The sequence below is a fragment of the Lissotriton vulgaris genome, chromosome 1_1 (assembly GCF_964263255.1).
Source record: "Lissotriton vulgaris chromosome 1_1, aLisVul1.2, whole genome shotgun sequence".
Taxonomy (NCBI): domain Eukaryota; kingdom Metazoa; phylum Chordata; class Amphibia; order Caudata; family Salamandridae; genus Lissotriton; species Lissotriton vulgaris.
Window position 1 is genome coordinate 795,138,873 of NC_141685.1, and position 19,972 is coordinate 795,158,844.

The window sequence follows — 19,972 nt, forward strand, 5'->3', positions numbered from 1 at the left end:
CTGTACCCCAAAACCCAAACCTACCCCTGAACCATAAAATACCCCAGTACCCCAAAACCCAAACCTAGCCCTGAACACTAAAAATACCACAGTACCCCAAAAACCCAAACCAAGCCCTGATCCCTTAAAATACCTCTGTACCCCAAAACCCAATCCTACCCCATAACCCTAAAAATACCCCTATACCCCAAAACCCAAACCTAGCCCTGAACCCTAAAAATACCCCTGTCCCCCAAAACCCATACCTATCCCTAAACCCTAAAACTACCCCTGTACCCCATAACCCAAAACTATATCTGAACCCTTAAAATACCCAAACACACCAAAACATATACCTCAGAACCCCAAAACATATACCCCTATACCTATACTTACCTTAGCCAAACATTAAAAAAAACATGCTTTTACAATTCATGCACCACCGATTTCAAAAATGCACAGGTCTCTCTCATTGATGGCCAACACCGACATACACTTTTAGACACACCTCCCGCCACAAGTTCTAGAATTTCGAATTTTAGAGCTGGGGAGCTACATTCGAATCTCGGCATCAACTCAACATCCTGTGATTCCAGGCAAATCGCTTTGTCTCCCGCGCCTACCACAAATGAATGTGTTCTTCTGTAATGCAAATCGTGCTCATGCCATGTTGCCGAGTTCGCGCTATATAATATTTCAAGGAAAAATAAAGTAGGGAAACTCGAGTTCACACACTACTGAACGCGCACTCTTAAGTGCATCAGCAGTGCACTGTGAATCGGAGCGTTTCACAGGCCTGTCACAGATAAGAAATACTATCAAAACAAAATCCTACAAAACAATATACTACTGGCCGGCAGCAATTCATACCCGGACAACGCCAGGACGGGCAGGCCACCTCCGTTCAGCCAACCACGCCCTCGCCACGGTCCCCCGCATCCGAAGAGCGACGACAGGAGGAAGGTCCTTCTCCTACCTGGCCGCCAAGACCTGGAACTCCCTCCCGACCGACCTGCGCCTGACCCAAGACCACCTCTCCTTCAGGAAGAAGCTGAAGACCTGGCTGTTCGAGCAGTAGCGGCACCCCCCCTACCCCCAGCGCCTTGAGACCCTACGGGTATGTAGTGCGCTCTAGAAATGTCTTTGATTGATTGATTGATTGTGTGTATATATATATATATTCACTGAAAAAAACATAGGTTGTAGACCATATATAGTTAGGAATTAGCATTTACAAAACCTTATTTTACTCACACAAAACCATTGAAATTCGCATATATAGTTAGTTGCACTAACTATATATCGCGCACCCACAATCCACTGCTGATCATGTCACATATTACATCATTCATGACATGGTCAGTGACATCACTGATGACATCACTGATGACATCTCAAATGACATCACTGATGACATCACTGATGACATCTCAAATGACATCACTGATGACATCACTGATGACATCTCATTTGACATTACTGATCACATCACTGATGACATCATTCATGTGATAATACGATGAACTTCTTCAGACTCTAATATAACCTTAGATACACTCAGTGTAAACAGACACTCACAGACTGTCACTCATCCATGGAGTTACTCACACACCTAGTCAGTCATGCAAAGCATCAATCACACCTCCATTTCCTCAACTATACAGTTATACACACCTTACTTATTCAAACATATACTAACACATATTTACTCTCTTATACAATCCCTAATACAAGTTCGCAATGATCCATACAGTCACTCACACATTCACTGGCTCTTATGCACAGTTATTTATATATGCCAACTCTCACATGTACTGTGTTTTACATATGTACTTACTTTGACATGTAGCACTGAGATATCCATTCACTCACCAATACACTCATGCACACAGTCAACCGCCCATACAGCTGTTTCCACATGCACTTTTGAACCCATGCATCTAGTGAATCAACTGCTCACACATCTATGCACAGAGTCATACACCTCCCAGCCACCCACATACACACTCAGTCTCCCATACAAATACTTGGGCAACCAATCAAAACCCCATATATTTACTCAAATAGCTACTGATCAACACATGCAGCAGTTTACAGAACAACTGACATAATGATGCACAAATTAAGACAGTTTAGTCACTAACCCATGCACTCAGTGAGACACATTTAATCACTCACTCATACAGTCAGTCATGCACCTACTAAATCCTTCATCCAGACACTTATACATCCACTCATTCTTCAATATGTAAGACATATTTTAACTTTACAGAAACATACAGTCACTGGATGTTGTCATCAGTGATGTCATCAGTGATGTCATTTGAGATGCCATCAGTGATGTCATCAGTGATGTCACTGACCATGTCATGAATGATGTAATATGTGACATGATCAGCAGTGGATTGCGGGTGCGCGATATATAGTTAGTGCACCTAACTATATATGCGAATTTCAATGGTTTTGTGTGAGTAAAATAAGGTTTTGTAAATGCTAATTCCTAACTATATATGTTCTACACCCTATGGGTTTTTCAATGAATTTTCAAGGTTTTGTAAATGCTAATTCCTAACTATATATGGTTTATAACCTATGGTTTTTTCAATGAATTACAATGGTTTTTTAATAGCAAATATCAAAAGCTGTAAAATGTATTCTTCTTTTAAAGGAAAAATATATTTTATATGTATTTAATATAATTTTTTTATGTATATACATTTTTTGAGGGAACGAATTTATCAACTATCATGCTGAAGAAGAGTGTGGGGAAAAAAACCAAAGAGGAGGACTAAGAGGAAAGAACAATCAGTTCAAAAATACAATTGCTTTAAAGCATGAAGTGCTTTTCCACACATTTGCATTTAAATAACCCATATTAGAATATACAAAATATCTACAGAGGAGACGGTGTACATTGAATTTTAGACTCTTCATTGGTACCTACATGTTGGTACTTATATCACCCACACAACCAAACAGCTCTATTCAGAGCTACCCTACCTCAAAGCACTCTAAAATATTATTTTACTATTTCCCTTGGTTTTCCCCTTGTTACGCTTTCTGGAACGCTACCCGGTGCGCGGACCGGGCGCTAACCGTGCGAAAATTTGAAAAAAAAAGGTTTTGTTTTTTTACATATACGTGCCTCCTCAGCCACCCTCAGAAAACCTAGGGGTTCAGGATATGTCTCCCCTGCCCCCTTATACCCATTCCCAACATTGTTTATCCTCCATCTTGTGACTAAATTCGTCCGAAACACAAGATGGCGGACTCCCGTTACGCTACCGGTGAGCTACCCGGTTCGCGTACCGGGTATCGCTTCCACCGCGAAAAATCGAAAAAAAAAATTATTTTATTTTTTTGCCCCGCAGGGCCCTTTAATAGCCCCCACATCAATCCTAGGGGGTCAGGAGGGGTCTGCCTTGCCCCTTTCATTCATTTCCCCTTCGTTTATTTCCACCTCTTGTCTCTCGATCCTACCGAGAGACAAAATGGCGGCCGCTCCGGACTGTTTAGAATGTTGAGAGTCACCAGAGAGCCAATCCGCTTCTCCTCGCGAAGTTCCGTTACGCGTCTGGTACGCGAACCGGGGCGCTAACCGGGACGCTGTCACAGATATATATATTTTTTAGAAAGTTAATTTCTCAAAATCCACTGGAGCACATATCTTGAGACCTAGCAAAGGCACATCGGGCAAACAGTCTCTACAATTTTGCCAAGTTTCATAGAAATCCATTCAGCCGTTCGAGCTAAAAGTGAGTCCAACTGCCCTATAGAAAACTCAATGTTAAAAACATGTTTTGGGACCCCCCTTTTTTTCTCGGCCCCCGCTTGACGACCCCCCCAAACTTTCAGGGGACGCTCAGAAACAAAATGTGCCATTTTCCTGAAAATTTCAGCCAATTCCGTCCATCAACGCCAAAGTTCTTCAACATAGAATTTTCAGAAATCCCTATTCAAAAAAATCCTAATTATATATACCTACTGGCGACCGCCAGTAGGTAATATATATATATATACATATATATATACATATATATATTCACTGAAAAAACCATAGGTTATAGACCATATATAGTTAGGAATTCGCATTTACAAAACCTTATTTTACTCACACAAAACCATTGAAATTCCATATATAGTTAGTTGCACTAACTATATATCGCGCACCCGCAATCCACTGCTGATGATGTCACATATTACATCATTCATGACATGGTCAGTGACATCACTGATGACATCACTGATGACATCTCAAATGACATCACTGATGACATCTCAAATGACATCACTGATGACACCACTGATGACATCTCATTTGACATTACTGATCACATCACTGATGATATCATTCATGTGATAATACGATGAACCTCTTCAGACTCTAATATAACCTTAGATACAATCAGTGTAAACAGACACTCACAGACTGTCACTCATCCATGGAGTTACTCACACACCTAGTCAGTCATGCAAAGAATCAATCACACCTCCATTTCCTCAACTATACAGTTATACAAACTTTACTTATTCAAACATATACTAACACATATTTACTCTCCTATACAATCCCTGATACAAGTTCACAATGATCCATACAGCCACTCACACATTCACTGGCTCTTATGCACAGTTATTTATATATGTCAACTCTCACATGTACTGTGTTTTACATATGTACTTACTTTGACATGTAGCACTGAGATATCCATTCACTCACCAATACACTCATGCACACAGTCAACCGCCCATACAGCTGTTTCCACATGCACTTTTGAAACCATACATCTAGTGAATCAACTGCTCACACATCTATGCACAGAGTCATACACCTCCCAGCCACCCACACACACACTCAGTCTCCCATACAAATACTTGGGCAACCAATCAATATCCCATATAGTTACTCATATAGCTACTTATCAACACATGCAACAGTTTACAGAACAACAGACATAATGATGCACAAATTAAGACAGTTTAGTCACTAACCCATGCACTCAGTGAGACACATTTAATCACTCACTCATACAGTCAGTCATGCACCTACTAAATCCTTCATCCAGACACTTATACATCCACTCATTCTTCAATATGTAAGACATATTTTAACTTTACAGAAACAGACAGTCACTGGATGTTGTCATCAGTGATGTCATCAGTGATGTCATTTGAGATGTCATCAGTGATGTCATCAGTGATGTCACTGACCATGTCATGAATGATGTGATATGTGACATCATCAGCAGTGGATTGCGGGTGCGCGATATATAGTTAGTGCAACTAACTATATATGGAATTTCAATGGTTTTGTGTGAGTAAAATAAGGTTTTGTAAATGCGAATTCCTAACTATATATGGTCTATAACCTATGTTTTTTTCAGTGAATTTTCAAGGTTTTGTAAATGCTAATTCCTAACTATATATGGTCTATAGCCTATGGTTTTTTCGGTGAATATATATATATATACATACATATATAAACATATATCATCTGTATATCTACATAAATACAAACATAAATGCATGCATACATATACTTATATGCATACAGATGCATGTTATTTACATGAAAGTTGAAAAAACACTAATAAAAGCAAAGCTAAAAAGCCACCTCATTACAAACAGAATGGCTTTAACTTAAACGAGGGCGAGATCTATTGCATTTTCAATGCTTGTTTACTTTGGTTCCATCAAGAAGGCATTCAGATGTGTCACACATTTGCCATAAATTCTGAATGTTAGCACTCTAGTTGCACATTAGATCACTGTAGTAAAGCTACTGCTCACCAGGGACGTCTGCTGCTGGTATTCAAAGTGCATGTTTCAGTCTGCATATCAGAATTTTTTTAATGAAATAGAAGAGGATTTGAGAAGTCACTCAAAATGATCCCTAATTTTTCTTTCTGAAGCACTAATCATACTTTCTATGGCAAAATTAACCCCCTCATGTTGTTCCTTTTTAAATTGAGTGTTTTCAGACTTACCACTTCATTCCAATCAAGATGGCTTCTGGTGTGCCATACTTTTGTCATAAGTAAGACTGTTAGCGCTCTAGTTGTTCTTTAGAACACTCTGGGACATTCTGTCATTGGGCTATACTTGGGGTACATCTGGGTGATATTTGGGCTACATTTAGGCTCTTTTGTCTCTGGTGGCCATCTTGGGAGACTGTATGTCAGAATTTTTTAATGAAATTAAAGAGGGTTTGAGAAGTCACTCAAAATGTGCCCTAATTTTTCTTTCTGCAGCACTAATCATAATTCATATGGCAAAATATACCCCCTCATTTTGTTCCTTTTTAAATTAAATGTTTTAAGAGTTACCACTTTATTCCAATCAAGATGGCTTCAGGTGTGCCATACCTTTGTAATAAGTAGGACTGTTAGCGCTCTAGTTGTTCTTTAGAACACTCTGGGACATTCTGTCATTGGGCTATACTTGGGCTACATCTGGGTGATATTTGGGCTACATTTGGGCTCTTTTGTCTCTGGTGGCCATTTTGGGAGACTGCATGTCAGAATTTTTTAATGAAATAGAAGAGGATTTGAAAAGTCACTCAAAATGTGCCCTAATTTTTCTTTCTGCAGCACTAATAATACCTTCTATTGCATAATATACCCTCTCATTTTGTTCCTTTTTAAATTAAATGTTTTAAGAGTTACCACTTTATTCCCATCACGATGGCTCCAGGTGTGCTATACCTTTGTAATAAGTAGGACTGTTAGCGCTCTAGTTGTTCTTTAGAACACTCTGGGACATTCTGTCATTGGGCTATACTTGGGCTACATCTGGGTGATATTTGGGCTACATTTGGGCTCTTTTGTCTCTGGTGGCCATTTTGGGAGACTGCATGTCAGAATGTTTTAATGAAATAGAAAAGGATTTGAGAAGTCACTCAAAATGTGCCCTAATTTTTCATTCTGCAGCACTAATCATACTTTCTATGGCAAAATATACCCCCTCATGTTGTTTCTTTTTAAATTAAATGTTTTAAGAGTTACCACTTTATTCCAATCAAGATGGCTTCAGGTGTGCCATACCTTTGTAATAAGTAGGACTGTTAGCGCTCTAGTTGTTCTTTAGAACACTCTGGGACATTCTGTCATTGGGCTATACTTGGGCTACATCTGGGTGATATTTGGGCTACATTTGGGCTCTTTTGTCTCTGGTGGCCATTTTGGGAGACTGCATGTCAGAATTTTTTAATGAAATAGAAGAGGATTTGAAAAGTCACTCAAAATGTGCCCTAATTTTTCTTTCTGCAGCACTAATAATACCTTCTATTGCATAATATACCCTCTCATTTTGTTCCTTTTTAAATTAAATGTTTTAAGAGTTACCACTTTATTCCCATCACGATGGCTCCAGGTGTGCTATACCTTTGTAATAAGTAGGACTGTTAGCGCTCTAGTTGTTCTTTAGAACACTCTGGGACATTCTGTCATTGGGCTATACTTGGGCTACATCTGGGTGATATTTGGGCTACATTTGGGCTCTTTTGTCTCTGGTGGCCATTTTGGGAGACTGCATGTCAGAATGTTTTAATGAAATAGAAAAGGATTTGAGAAGTCACTCAAAATGTGCCCTAATTTTTCATTCTGCAGCACTAATCATACTTTCTATGGCAAAATATACCCCCTCATGTTGTTTCTTTTTAAATTAAATGTTTTAAGAGTTACCACTTTATTCCAATCAAGATGGCTTCAGGTGTGCCATACCTTTGTAATAAGTAGGACTGTTAGCGCTCTAGTTGTTCTTTAGAACACTCTGGGACATTCTGTCATTGGGCTATACTTGGGCTACATCTGGGTGATATTTGGGCTACATTTGGGCTCTTTTGTCTCTGGTGGCCATTTTGGGAGACTGCATGTCAGAATGTTTTAATGAAATAGAAAAGGATTTGAGAAGTTACTCAAAATGTGCCCTAATTTTTCATTCTGCAGCACCAATCATACTTTCTATGGCAAAATATACCCCCTCATGTTGTTTCTTTTTAAATTAAATGTTTTAAGAGTTACCACTTTATTCCAATCAAGATGGCTTCAGGTGTGCCATACCTTGTAATAAATAGGACTGTTAGCGCTCTAGTTGTTCTTTAGAACACTCTAGGAGGCTGCAGTAGAACACAAAGGAATCAACTGACAGTCTCTGTCCTTGTTGGATGTACATGTTTTACTGAGAATGTCAGACTTCATTTTCACATGACTGAGAAAGATAATGTGAATTTACAGAAAATATGCTTTCAGTTTAGCTTATAGATCCCCTTCCAAACCACTGTGGGAAAATCATGAGATATTAGTTTTCTTTCAAACAATATTCATGATATCACAGCAGAAGGTTTTTTCACATGGTAAAATCACCTTAGAACCTACCACAATTCCTAAAACGAGTATGGTACCATCAACAAATGATTTATAATGTAACTAAAGTCCTAAAACCCTCTATTAACTACAATGCTTTTTAATGAGGTGCTATCATGTATATTGGTCCCAAGATGGCTGCCAACACTTCTTGGATGAAGTGCTGACAGCCAATCAGATCGGATGTGTGGTTAGGCTCCGCCCAGATATATATCTTTTTTTTAACCTAAATTACTCAAAATCCACTGGAGCACATATATTGAGACCTAGCAAAGGCACATCGGGCTAACAGTCCCTACAATTTTGCCAAGTTTCGTGCAAATCCATTCAGCCGTTCGAGCTAAAAGTGAGGCCAACCGCCCTATGGAAATTAACATGGGAAAAACGTGTTTTGGGACCCCCCTTTTTTCTCGGCCCCCCCTTGATGAAACCCCCCCAAATTGTCAGGGGCTGCTCAGAAACAAAATGTTCCATTTTCCTGAAAATTTCAGCCAATTCCGTCCACAAACGCCAAAGTTATTAGACATAGAATTTTCAAAAATCCCATAGAGAAAAAATCCTAACTATATATACCTACTGGCGACCGCCAGTAGGTAATACATATATATATATATATATATATATATATATATATATATATATATATATATATATATATATGTGTGTATATATATATATATATATATATATATATATATATATATATATATATATATATATATATATATATATATATATATATATATATATATATATATATATATATATATATATATATATATAACATTTCTATGGCAAAATGAAACCCCTCATTTTGTTCCTTTGCAAATTAAATGTTTTAAGTGTTAACACTTTATTCCAATCAAGATGACTTCAGGTGTGCCATACTTTTGTCTTAAGTAAGACTGTTAGCGCTCTACTTGTTCTTCAGAACACTCTGGGACATTCTGTCACTGGGCTATAGTTGGGCTACATTTGGCTGATATTTGGGCTACATTTGTTTTTTTTGTCTCTGGTGGCCATCTTTGGGCTACATTGGGCTACATTGGGCTACATTGGGCTACATTTGGGCTCTAACATATATATAGCCCAATGTAGCCCAATATATATTTTTCAAAGTTAATTTTCGTAAAAACCACTGGAGCATATATCTTGAGACATAGCAAAGGCACATCGGGCTACCAGTCCCTACAATTTCGCACAAGTTTTGTGGAAATCCATTCAGCCGTTCGAGCTAAAAGTGAGTCCAACCGCCCTATGGAAAACTCAATGTTAAAAACATGTTTTGGGACCCCCTTTCTTCTCGGCCCCCGCTTGACGAACCCCCCCCAAACTTCCAGGGGACGCTCAGAAACAAAATGTGCCATTTTCCTGAAAATTTCAGCCAATTCCGTCCATCAACGCCAAAGTTCTTCAACATAGAATTTTCAGAAATCCCTATTCAAAAAAATCCTAACTATATATACCTACTGGCGACCGCCAGTAGGTAATATACATATATATATATATATATATATATATATATATATATATATATATATATATATATATATATATATATATATATATATATATATATATATATATATATATATATATATATCTGTATTGAGTGCCCATTCTTTGTATTCATTTATTAGTCCCAGTGCACAATAAAATAAGCTACATACATGGTGGCTCCTGCTATTGCTTCTACTTTTCCATTTATGCAATTGAATACCTTCAAATCGGCAAGCAGGAAGCAAGTGCTCCTTTTTGCTTCCTTGCCCTTCTCCTGTCCGATTTCTTGTTTGACAATCCTGTCTTCTTTTGTTTTGGGGAGGAGGGAGGGTCAGGCTCCCTTGAGTCAGATCCACGCAAATAACCTTTGTGAGAGGGCCCCAAACCCTGGCAGGGCAGCTCAGGCGAAATGGGCACTCCATAAATAATACAAATAACACGACCGAAAAGCACTGAATAAAAAGGTGGTTGGATGAAGGGGAATCACATGGTCATTTTGAAAAGTTAGGAGAAAGCTCACCTGTGATCAGGACTCCAGAGAAAGTTAAAACGCGTAAGGTTTGGGAAGTGAACTGCTGCTTACTACTAAAAGAAATAGAACACTTGAAATTCTTGAAATGGGATGCCAGTGTCTTCTTGCTAAATGTGTGGCTTTTAAAATGAGGTTCTCCGTGCCCATTTCGCCGGAGCCGCCCTGCCAGGGCATGATATTATCAACGATGTCATTAAACATGGCATTATTGATTTATTGTGTGAAGTCAAAGGCAGCACATGCAGAAAGGAGGGTGAGTTAAAGTTACTTCACTAAACTATACCTAGCATATCGCAGTGTTTTTGTTTGTTTTTTTACAATTAGCTTTTGTCTCCTTTCAACACCCAACTATAGCATCACATAATAGTTATTTGTTTCATTAACACTTTGGGTTTTTCTTATCATAGTTTAAGGACTTGGCACCTACCCTAAATCTAACATGACTTTAACCTTTGTTTGTTCAGTGAATATGTGTGTGTGTGTGTGTGTATTTATATAGGTATATATTCAATGTTAAAAAAAGTTTAAGTGACATATTTATATCTAAATGTTAGTAACAACGTAATGTTTTTTTCTTTAAAAGACACTGCAGTTCACCAGCTATAGTTACCTTTAGCAACTATTACTTGTTCCCTGAGGTAAATATAACCCCGCCCCCCATGCACAGTGTTGTAATCAATGATGTTATTTCAAATGTTGTAGTGATGTTATAAATGATGTCCTGTAACATGTCATGAGTGAAGTATTATTTGGGGAATTTAGCAGTGCATGGTGAGGACGTGAGTTATAGATGTGTTTATTTATAGCTTTAAAGGCAAAAGCACTGATCGAATCCTCAACCATGACTGTAAAATACCAAAGGCAATGCATGCCTGCAAAGCAGTTTAACTTTACATTATTCATGTTTTACTTCATCCCTAAGAATATTTCCAGACGTTTGTTTCTGTAGTTTTATTTCCATGCTACACATGCCTGTTGTACAATACATATTGTGAACTGAGTCGACTCCAGGAGTTCAGATTGTGGGGGAGTGTTCATGACTGGCACGATTGAGAGCCCTGAGGCTAAGGACAGTGCACAATTCTCACGTTAGCTGCCTGCAAGTGAGTTAACAAGGAGTTCAGGCTAAATTCACATGCAATCCTTGGCCTCTCCGCAGAGCACACAGATTGTTGATCACAAAAAATGAATGTTTATTTATTTTTTATTTTATTTATTTAAAGAGTTTTATATAGCGTTGGCTAGACCCAAAGGGGAAACAACCTTTACAACGCAACTTTTACAATGCACTACCATTACAATGAAACTTTTACAACGCAACATCCATTACAACGCATGCCATTACATCGCAACCATTACAACGCATGACACTACAACGCATACCACTACAACGCATGTCATTACAACGCAGTCATTACAACGCATACCATTACAACGCATAGTACCCTTACACTATCCAACACTTACCCTACTGTTGCCCCCCTGGAGTTAGAATAGTAATTTTAACCCCTACACTATCCAACACTTATCCTACTGTTGCACCCCCTGGAGTTAGAATAGTAATTTTAACCCCTACACTATCCAACACTTGCCCTACTGTTGCACCCCTGGAGTTAGAATAGTAATTTTTACCCCTACACTATCCAACACTTACCCTACTGTTGCACCCCCTGGAGTTAGAATAGTAATTTTAACCCCTACACTATCCAACACTTACCCTACTGTTGCACCCCCTGGAGTTAGAATAGTAATTTTAATCCCTACACTATCCAACACTTACCCTACTTTTGCACCCCCTGGAGTTAGAATAGTAATTTTTACCCCAACACTATCCAACACTTACCCTACTGTTGCAACCCCTGGAGTTAGAATAATAATTTTTACCCCTACACTATCCAATACTTACCATACATGCAATGTAATGGTATGCATTGTAATGGTATGCGTTGTAAAGGAAGTATGTGTTGTAATGGAATGCGTTGTAAAGGTAATTTTTAAAAATTCGTTGTAATGGCATGCGTTGTAATGGAATGCGTTGTAATGGATGTTGCGTTGTAAAAAATGTGTTGTAATGGTATGCGTTGTAAAAGTATGCGTTGTAACATCATACATCTGACCCAAAGGTATTAGAGCGCTTTACATGAGAATCAACAATGTAACAGTAAAAGATCAACAATTACACAATACATCAACAAATAGGCAATACAATTTGGAGAGAAATGAGTGAGAAAAGAAGGTGAGGGGGCAGGGGAAGTGAGAAAGGGGGCATAAGGGAAGAGACAACAGGGAGAGACGAAAGGAAGCCTGTCTAAAGACCGACTGGGTAGGTGACGACCAAGGAGGGAATCCACATCCCATCTCCCCTATAGCTAAACCAGGTAGCTCCACCGAGCATCAGACAAAATAGTTCAGTGTCAATACATTGTGAGAGGAGAGAAGGAGGGACATCACTCCACATATGAAGCAGGATGCTGGTCATAATCAGTTGTGTATGCCCATCAGGTTGAGGTGAGGCCATGGCTGTAGGGCCCCTCTTATCCCCAGATCTATTTTTTCCTGCTTATTAGTACATACTTAAACAGTAAATGGTAGAAGAAAACTCCTTAAAATGTACTGAAGAGAGGCCTTTATGACCCCTTGCTGATAATTAAAATAAACATGGACAGAATACTGGATATTGCCATAAATGAAGAAATGAAGGAGTTTGATAACTAAAAAAAAGTCTCATACGATGACTGACTGAGGAAACAGAGCCCAAATATACCCTATCCCCAAAATGTAGCCTAAATATAGCCCAATAATAGATGTGTGCAAAAAGCTTGGGTTACACATACCTGAAAAAAGACCCGATATAGGCGGGAGACTCCCGATTTTTAAAGCTCTAAATAGTTTCTCCTGCCTAAAATTTTCTGTGGTTCGATGTTAGTTAATGGGGAAAATAAATACCTTTGTTATGTTTCCACTGTCTTCCTCTTTCCTGTTCCAAAATTTTGCCATGTATTGTAACTTGTGCAACAAATAATAAAGTGATCAATTGGATAAAAAAACCACATAAAAATAGCAACTAGTTTAAAAGCCCTTTTTCACTATTTGAGATCGCAGAAAACGTGTACTCATTTTACCTTTCTAGAACACTATCCATAATTTCAATGAAACAAATCCCTAATTTTATTAATTTTTAAAGGAAATGCTTTAGGTTTTACAGTTTTTATTCCATCAAGATGACTTCAGGCATGCCATACGTTTGTCACATATACAGAGCGTAAACACTCTAGTTGTTTATTAAAACACTTAGAGGAGGGAGGTTGCAGAGGCATTGACTTGGACAACGGAGGGCACGAAGAAGGATGTGGGGGAGGAGCAGAAAGCTCGCAATCAGGCAAGGCAGAGTGGCAGCTGTAGCACAACATACCCTGCATGGCAGGTGGAAGGGGCGGGGGCAGAGCAAAGGACCGTGGAGGGCAGGAGGGAAGTAGGCAGGGGCCGCAAACTAATCATTCAGGAGAGGTGACAAAGGCTGTGGCAACACTATGAACCATGGAGGACAGGAGGGAGGGGCATTGCCACCCCAACCTACCCCACAGGGCTGGACTGAGAGGGTATGAGCATGGACTCGGACAACAGAGGGCAGAGGGAGGAGGCAGGGTCAAGTAGACAAAGCTAACCACGGAGGGCAGGCAGGGAGGAGAGGCAGTGGAACCACAAAAGACCATGAAGGGAGGAGGGATGAGATAGGGCCATGCATTTGTATACTTGAGGGATGGGCGGAAGGTGACAGGGGCAGCATGCTGACTAGGTAGGGAAGACAGCAGGGGTAGTGGCAGAAAATAGACCACACATTCAGTGGCAGCACAACACACTATGGGGATATTCTCAAGAACGTGTGATAGTTATCGCATAATTAGCTTAACGCAACTCTTCACATCGCAGTCCATCAAGGAAAAATAATGCTGTGTTAACGTTGTACTCTCAACATGTCGGTGCCATGCAATAGTCTCATGATAACGTGGCAAATAAACGCGTTAAAATTAACGTGACGCCGTAAAAATTCACAACATGAACGCGAAAAAAGCAGCGATGTCCAAACTGTGATACAAAATCAGCAATAACCAGTGACAGGCCTGCAATTCCCATGCGTCATGCGGAAAAACGCACCATAAAAGCAGAGGAAAAAACTGTGAGATGACAATGTACGAGTACAACCTCACATATGTGATGTAGTACAAATGTCCACTGTCCAACATCAAATAGGCATCTCCTCACAAACAGTCACAATGTACATTGTCATCATGTACATTGTCATCACCATTGTCATCATCACTCAGCACCACCTGTGGTGGTGCTGAGTGATGCTGTGGTTGCGCTGAGTGATGCTGTGGTTGCTCTGAGTGGTGTGTGCATCGGTGGAGCTTTGTGGGTGCATTGGTGGAGCTGTTTGGTGGGTGCATTGGTGGAGCTTAGTTAGAGCATCGTTGGAGCTGTGTGGTGGGTGCATCGATGGAGCTGTGTGGTGGGTGCATTGGCAGAGCTGTGTGGTGGGTGCATCGGTGGAGCTGTGTGATGGGTGCTTCGGTGGAGCTGTGTGGTGGGTGCATCTGTGGAGCTGTGTGGTGGGTGCATCTGTGGAGCTGTGTGGTGGGTGCATCTGTGAAGCTGTGTGCTGGGTACCTCGGTGGAGCTGTCTGCTGGGGGCATCGGTGGAGCTTTGGGGTGGGTGCCTTGGTAGAGCTGTATGGTGGGTGCCTCTGTGGAGCTGTGTAGTGGGTGCCTCGGTGGAGCTGTGTGGTGGGTGCATCGGTGGAGCTGTGTGGTGGGTGTATAGGTGGAGCTGTGTCAGTGGAGCTGTGTGGTGGGTGCAACGGTGGAGCTGGGTGGTGGGTGCATCAGTAGAGCTGCATCGGTAGAGCTGTGTGGTGGCTGCATCGGTGGAGCTGTGTGGTGGGTAACTCGGTGGAGCTGTGTGGTGGGTGCCTCGGTGGAGCTGTTTGGTGGGTGCATTAGTGGAGCTGTGTCGTGGGTGCATCAGTGGAGCTGTGTAGGTGGAGATGTGTGGTGGGTGCATCGGTGGAGCTGTGTGGTGGGTGCAGGGGTGGAGCTGTGTGGTGGGTGCATCGGTGGAGCTGTGTGCTGGGTGCCTCGGTGGAGCTCTGCGGTGGGTGCATCGGTGAAGCTGTGTGGTGGCTGCATCGGTGGAGCTTAGTGGGTGCATTGGTGGAGCTGTGTGGTGGGTGCATTGGTGGAACTTAGTTGGAGTATCGGTGGAGCTGTGTGGTGGGTGCATCGGTGGAGCTCTGTGGTGGGTGCATAAGTGGAGCTGTGTGGTGGGTGCATTGGTGGAGCTGTGTCGGTGGAGCTGTGTGGTGGGTGCATCGGTGGAGCTGGGTGGTGGGTGCATCAGTGGTGCTGTGTAGGTGGAGCTGGGTGGTGGGTGCATCGGTGGAGCTGGGTGGTGGGTGCATCAGTGGAGCTGTGTGGTGGGTGCATCGGTGAAGCGTGTGGTGGGTGCATCAGTGGAGCTTAGTGGGTGCATTGGTGGAGCTGTGTGGTGGGTGCATCGGTGGAGCTTAGTTGGTGCATCAGTGGAGCTGTGTGGTGGGTACATCGGTGGACCTGTGTGGTGGGTGCCTCGGCGAAGCTGTGTGGTGGGTGCATCGGTGGAGCTGTGTCAGTGGAGCTGTGTGGTGGGTGCATCAGTGGAGCTGTGTGGTGGGTGCCTCGGTGGAGCTGTGTCTTGGGTGCATCAGTGGAGCTGTGTGGTGGGTGCATCAGTGGAGCTGTGTGGGTGGGTGCATTGGTGGAGCTGTGTCGGTGGAGCTGTGTGGTGGGTGCATCGGTGGAGCTGGGTGGTGGGTGCATCTGTGGAGCTCTGTGGGGGGTGCATCGGTGGAGCTGTGTCGGTGGAGCTGTGTGGTGGTTGCATCAGTGGAGCTGTGTGGTGGGTCCATCGGTGGAGCTGTGTTGGTGGAGCTGTGTGGTGGTTGCATCAGTGGAGCTGTGTTGTGGGTGCATCGGTGGAGCTGTGTCAGTGGAGCTGTGTGATGGGTGCATCGGTGGAGCTGGGTGATGGGTGCATCAGTGGAGCTGTGTGGTGGGTGCATCAATAGAGCTGGATGGTGGGTGCATCTGTGGAGCTGTGTGGTGGGTGCATCGGTGGAGCTGGGCGGTGGGTGCATCGGTGGAGCTGTGTGGTGGGTGCATCTGTGGAGCTGTGTAGTGGGTGCATCTGTGGAGCTGTGTGCGGGGTGCCTCGGTGGAGCTGTGTGGTGGGTGCATCGGTGGAGCTGTGTGGTGGGTGCATCGGTGGAGCTGTGTGGTGGGTGCATCGGTGGAGCTGTGTGGTGGGTGCATCGGTGGAGCTGTGTTGGTGGAGCTGTGTGGTGGGTGCATCGGTGGACTGTATGGTGGGTGCATCGGCGGAGCTGTGTCGGTGGAGCTGTGTGGTGGCTGTGTCGCTGGAGCTGTGTGGTGAGTGCATCAGTGGAGCTGTGTGGTGGGTGCCTCAGTGGAGCTGTGTGGTGGGTGCATCGGTAGAGCTGTATGGGGGGTGCATCGGTGGAGCTGTGTGGTGGGTGCATCAGTGGAGCTGTGTGGTGGGTGCATCTGTGGAGCTGTGTGGTGGGTGCATCTGTGGAGCTGTGTGGTGGGTGCCTCTGTGGAGCTGTGTGGTGGGTGCCTTTGTTGAGCTGTGTGGTGGGTGCCTCGTGGAGCTGTGTGGTGGGTGCATCGGTAGAGCTGTGTGGTGGGTGCATCGGTGGAGCTGTGTGGTGGGTGCCTCGGTGGAGCTGTGTGGTGGGTGCATCAGTGGAGCTGTGTGGTGGGGCATCTGTGGAGCTGTGTGTTGGGTGCATCGGTGGAGCTGTGTCAGTGGAGCTGTGTGGTGTTTGCATCAGTGGAGCTGTGTGGTGGGTGCATCGGTGGAGCTGTGTCGGTGGAGCTGTGTGGTGGGTGCATCAGTGGAGCTGGGTGGTGGGTGCCTCGGTGAAGCTGGGTGGTGGGTGCCTCGGTGAAGCTGTGTGGTGGGTGCATCGGTGGAGCTGTGTGGTGGGTGCATCGGTGGAGCTGTGTGGTGGGGGCATCTGTGGAGCTGTGTGGGGGGGCATCTGTGGAGCTGTGTGGTAGGTGCATCTGTGGAGCTGTGTGATGGGTGCATCTGTGGAGCTGTGTGGTGGGTGTATCGGTGGAGCTGTGTGGTGGGTTCCTCGGTGGAGCTGTGTGGTGGGTGCCTCGGTGGAGCTGTGTGGTGGGTGCCTCGGTGGAGCTGTGTGGTGGGTGCATCGGTGGAGCTGTGTGGTGGGTGCCTCGGTGGAGCTGTGTGGTGGATGCATCGGTGGAGCTGTGTGGTGGGTGCATTGGTGGAGCTGTGTCGGTGGAGCTCTGTGGTGGCTGCATCGCTGGAGCTGTGTGGTGGGTGCATCGTTGAAGCTGTGTGGTGGGTGAATCGGTGGAGCTGTGTGGTGGGTGCCTCGGTGGAGCTGTGTGGTGGGTGCATCAGTGGAGCTGTGTGGTGGGTGCATCGGTGGAGCTGTGTGGTGGGTGCTTCATTGGAGCTGTGTGGTGGGTGCATCTGTGGAGCTGTTTGGTGGGTGCCTCTGTGCAGCTGTGTAGTGGGTGCATCTGTTGAGCTGTGTGGTGGGTGCCTCGGTGGAGCTGTGCAGTGGGTGCATAGGTGGAGCTGTATGGTGGGTGTATCGGTGGAGCTGTGTGGTAGGTGCCTCGGTGGAGCTGTGTGGTGGGTGCATCGGTGGAGCTGTGTCTTGGGTGCATTGTTGGAGCTGTGTGGTGGGAGCATCGGTGGAGCTGTGTTTGTGGAGCTGTGTGGTGGGTGCATCGGTGGAGCTGTGCGGTTGGTGCATCGGTGGAGCTGTGTCGGTGGAGCTGTGTGGTGGCTGTTTTGCTGGAGCTGTGTAGTGGGTGCATCGGTGGAGCTGTGTGGTGGGTGCATCGGTGGAGCTGTGTGGTGGGTGCCTCGGTTGAGCTGTGTAGTGGGTTCATCGGTGGAGCTGTGTGGTGGGTGCATCTGTGGAGCTGTGTGGTGGGTGCCTCTCTGGAGCTGTGTGGTGGGTGCCTATGTTGAGCTGTGTGGTGGGTGCCTCGGTGGAGCTGTGTGGTGGGTGCATAGGTGGAGCTGTGTGGTGGGTGCATCGGTCGAGCTGTATGGTAGGTGCCTCGGTGGAGTTGTGTGGTGGGTGCCTCGGTGGAGCTGTGTGGTGGGTGCATCGGTGGAGCTGTGTGGTGGGGGCATCTGTGGAGCTGTGTGGTGGGTGCATCGGTGGAGCTGTGTCTGTGGAGCTGTGTGGTAGTTGCATCAGTGGAGCTGTGTGGTGGGTGCATCGGTGGAGCTGTGTCAGTGGAGCTGTGTGGTGGGTGCATCGGTGGAGCTGGGTGGTGGGTGCCTCAGTGGAGCTTTGTGGTGGGTGCCTCGCTGGAGCTGTTTGGTGGGTGCATCGGTGGAGCTGTGTGGTGGGTGCATTGGTGGAGCTGTGTGGTGGGGGCATTTGTGAAGCTGTGTGGTGGGTGCATTTGTGGAGCTGTGTGGTGGGTGCATCTGTGGAGCTGTGTGGTGGGTGCATCGGTAGAGCTGTGTGGTGGGTGCATTGGTGGAGGTGTGTCGGTGGAGCTCTGTGGTGGCTGCATCGCTGGAGCTGTGTGGTGGGTGCATTGGTGAAGCTGTGTCGTGGGTGCATCGGTGGAGCTGTGATGTGGGTGCCTCGGTGGAGCTGTGTGGTGGGTGCATCGGTGGAGCTGTCTGGTGGGTGCATCGGTGGAGCTGTGTGGTGGGTGCTTCGTTGGAGCTGTATGGTGGGTGCATCTGTGGAGCTGTGTCGTGGGTGCCTCTGTGGAGCTCTGTGGTGGGTGCATCAGTTGAGCTGTGTGGTGGGTGCCTCGGTGGAGCTGTGTGGTGGGTGCATAGGTGGAGCTGTGTGGTAGGTGTATCGGTGGAACTGTGTGGTAGGTGCCTCAGTGGAGCGGTGTGGTGGGTGCCTTGATGGAGCGGTGTCTTGGGTGCATCAGTGGAGCTGTGTGGTGGGGTCATCTGTGGAGATCTGTGATGGGTCCATCGGTGGAGCTGTGTCGGTGGCGCTGTGTGGTGGTTGCATCAGTGGAGCTGTGTGGTGGGTGCATCGGTGGAGCTGTGTCGGTGGAGCTGTGTGGTGGTTGCATCAGTGGAGCTGTGTGGTGGATGCTTCGGTGGAGCTGTGTCGGTGAAGCTGTTTGGTGGGTGCATCGGTGGATCTGGGTGGTGGTTGCATCGGTGGAGCTGTGTGGTGGGTGCATAGGTGGAGCTGTGTGGTGGTTGCATCGGTTGAGCTGTGTGGTAGGTGCCTCAGTGGAGCTGTGTGGTGGGTGCCTCGGTGGAGCTCTGAGTTGGTGCATTGGTGGAGCTGTGTGGTGGGGGCATCTGTGGAGCTGTGTGGTGGGTGCATCGGTGGAGCTGTGTCTGTGGAGTTGTGTGGTAGTTGCATCAGTGGAGCTGTGTGGTTGGTGCATCGGTGGAGCTGTGTCAGTGGAGCTGTGTGGTGGGTGCATCGGTGGAGCTGGGTGGTGGGTGCCTCAGTGGAGCTTTGTGGTGGGTGCCTCAGTGGAGCTGTGTGGTGGG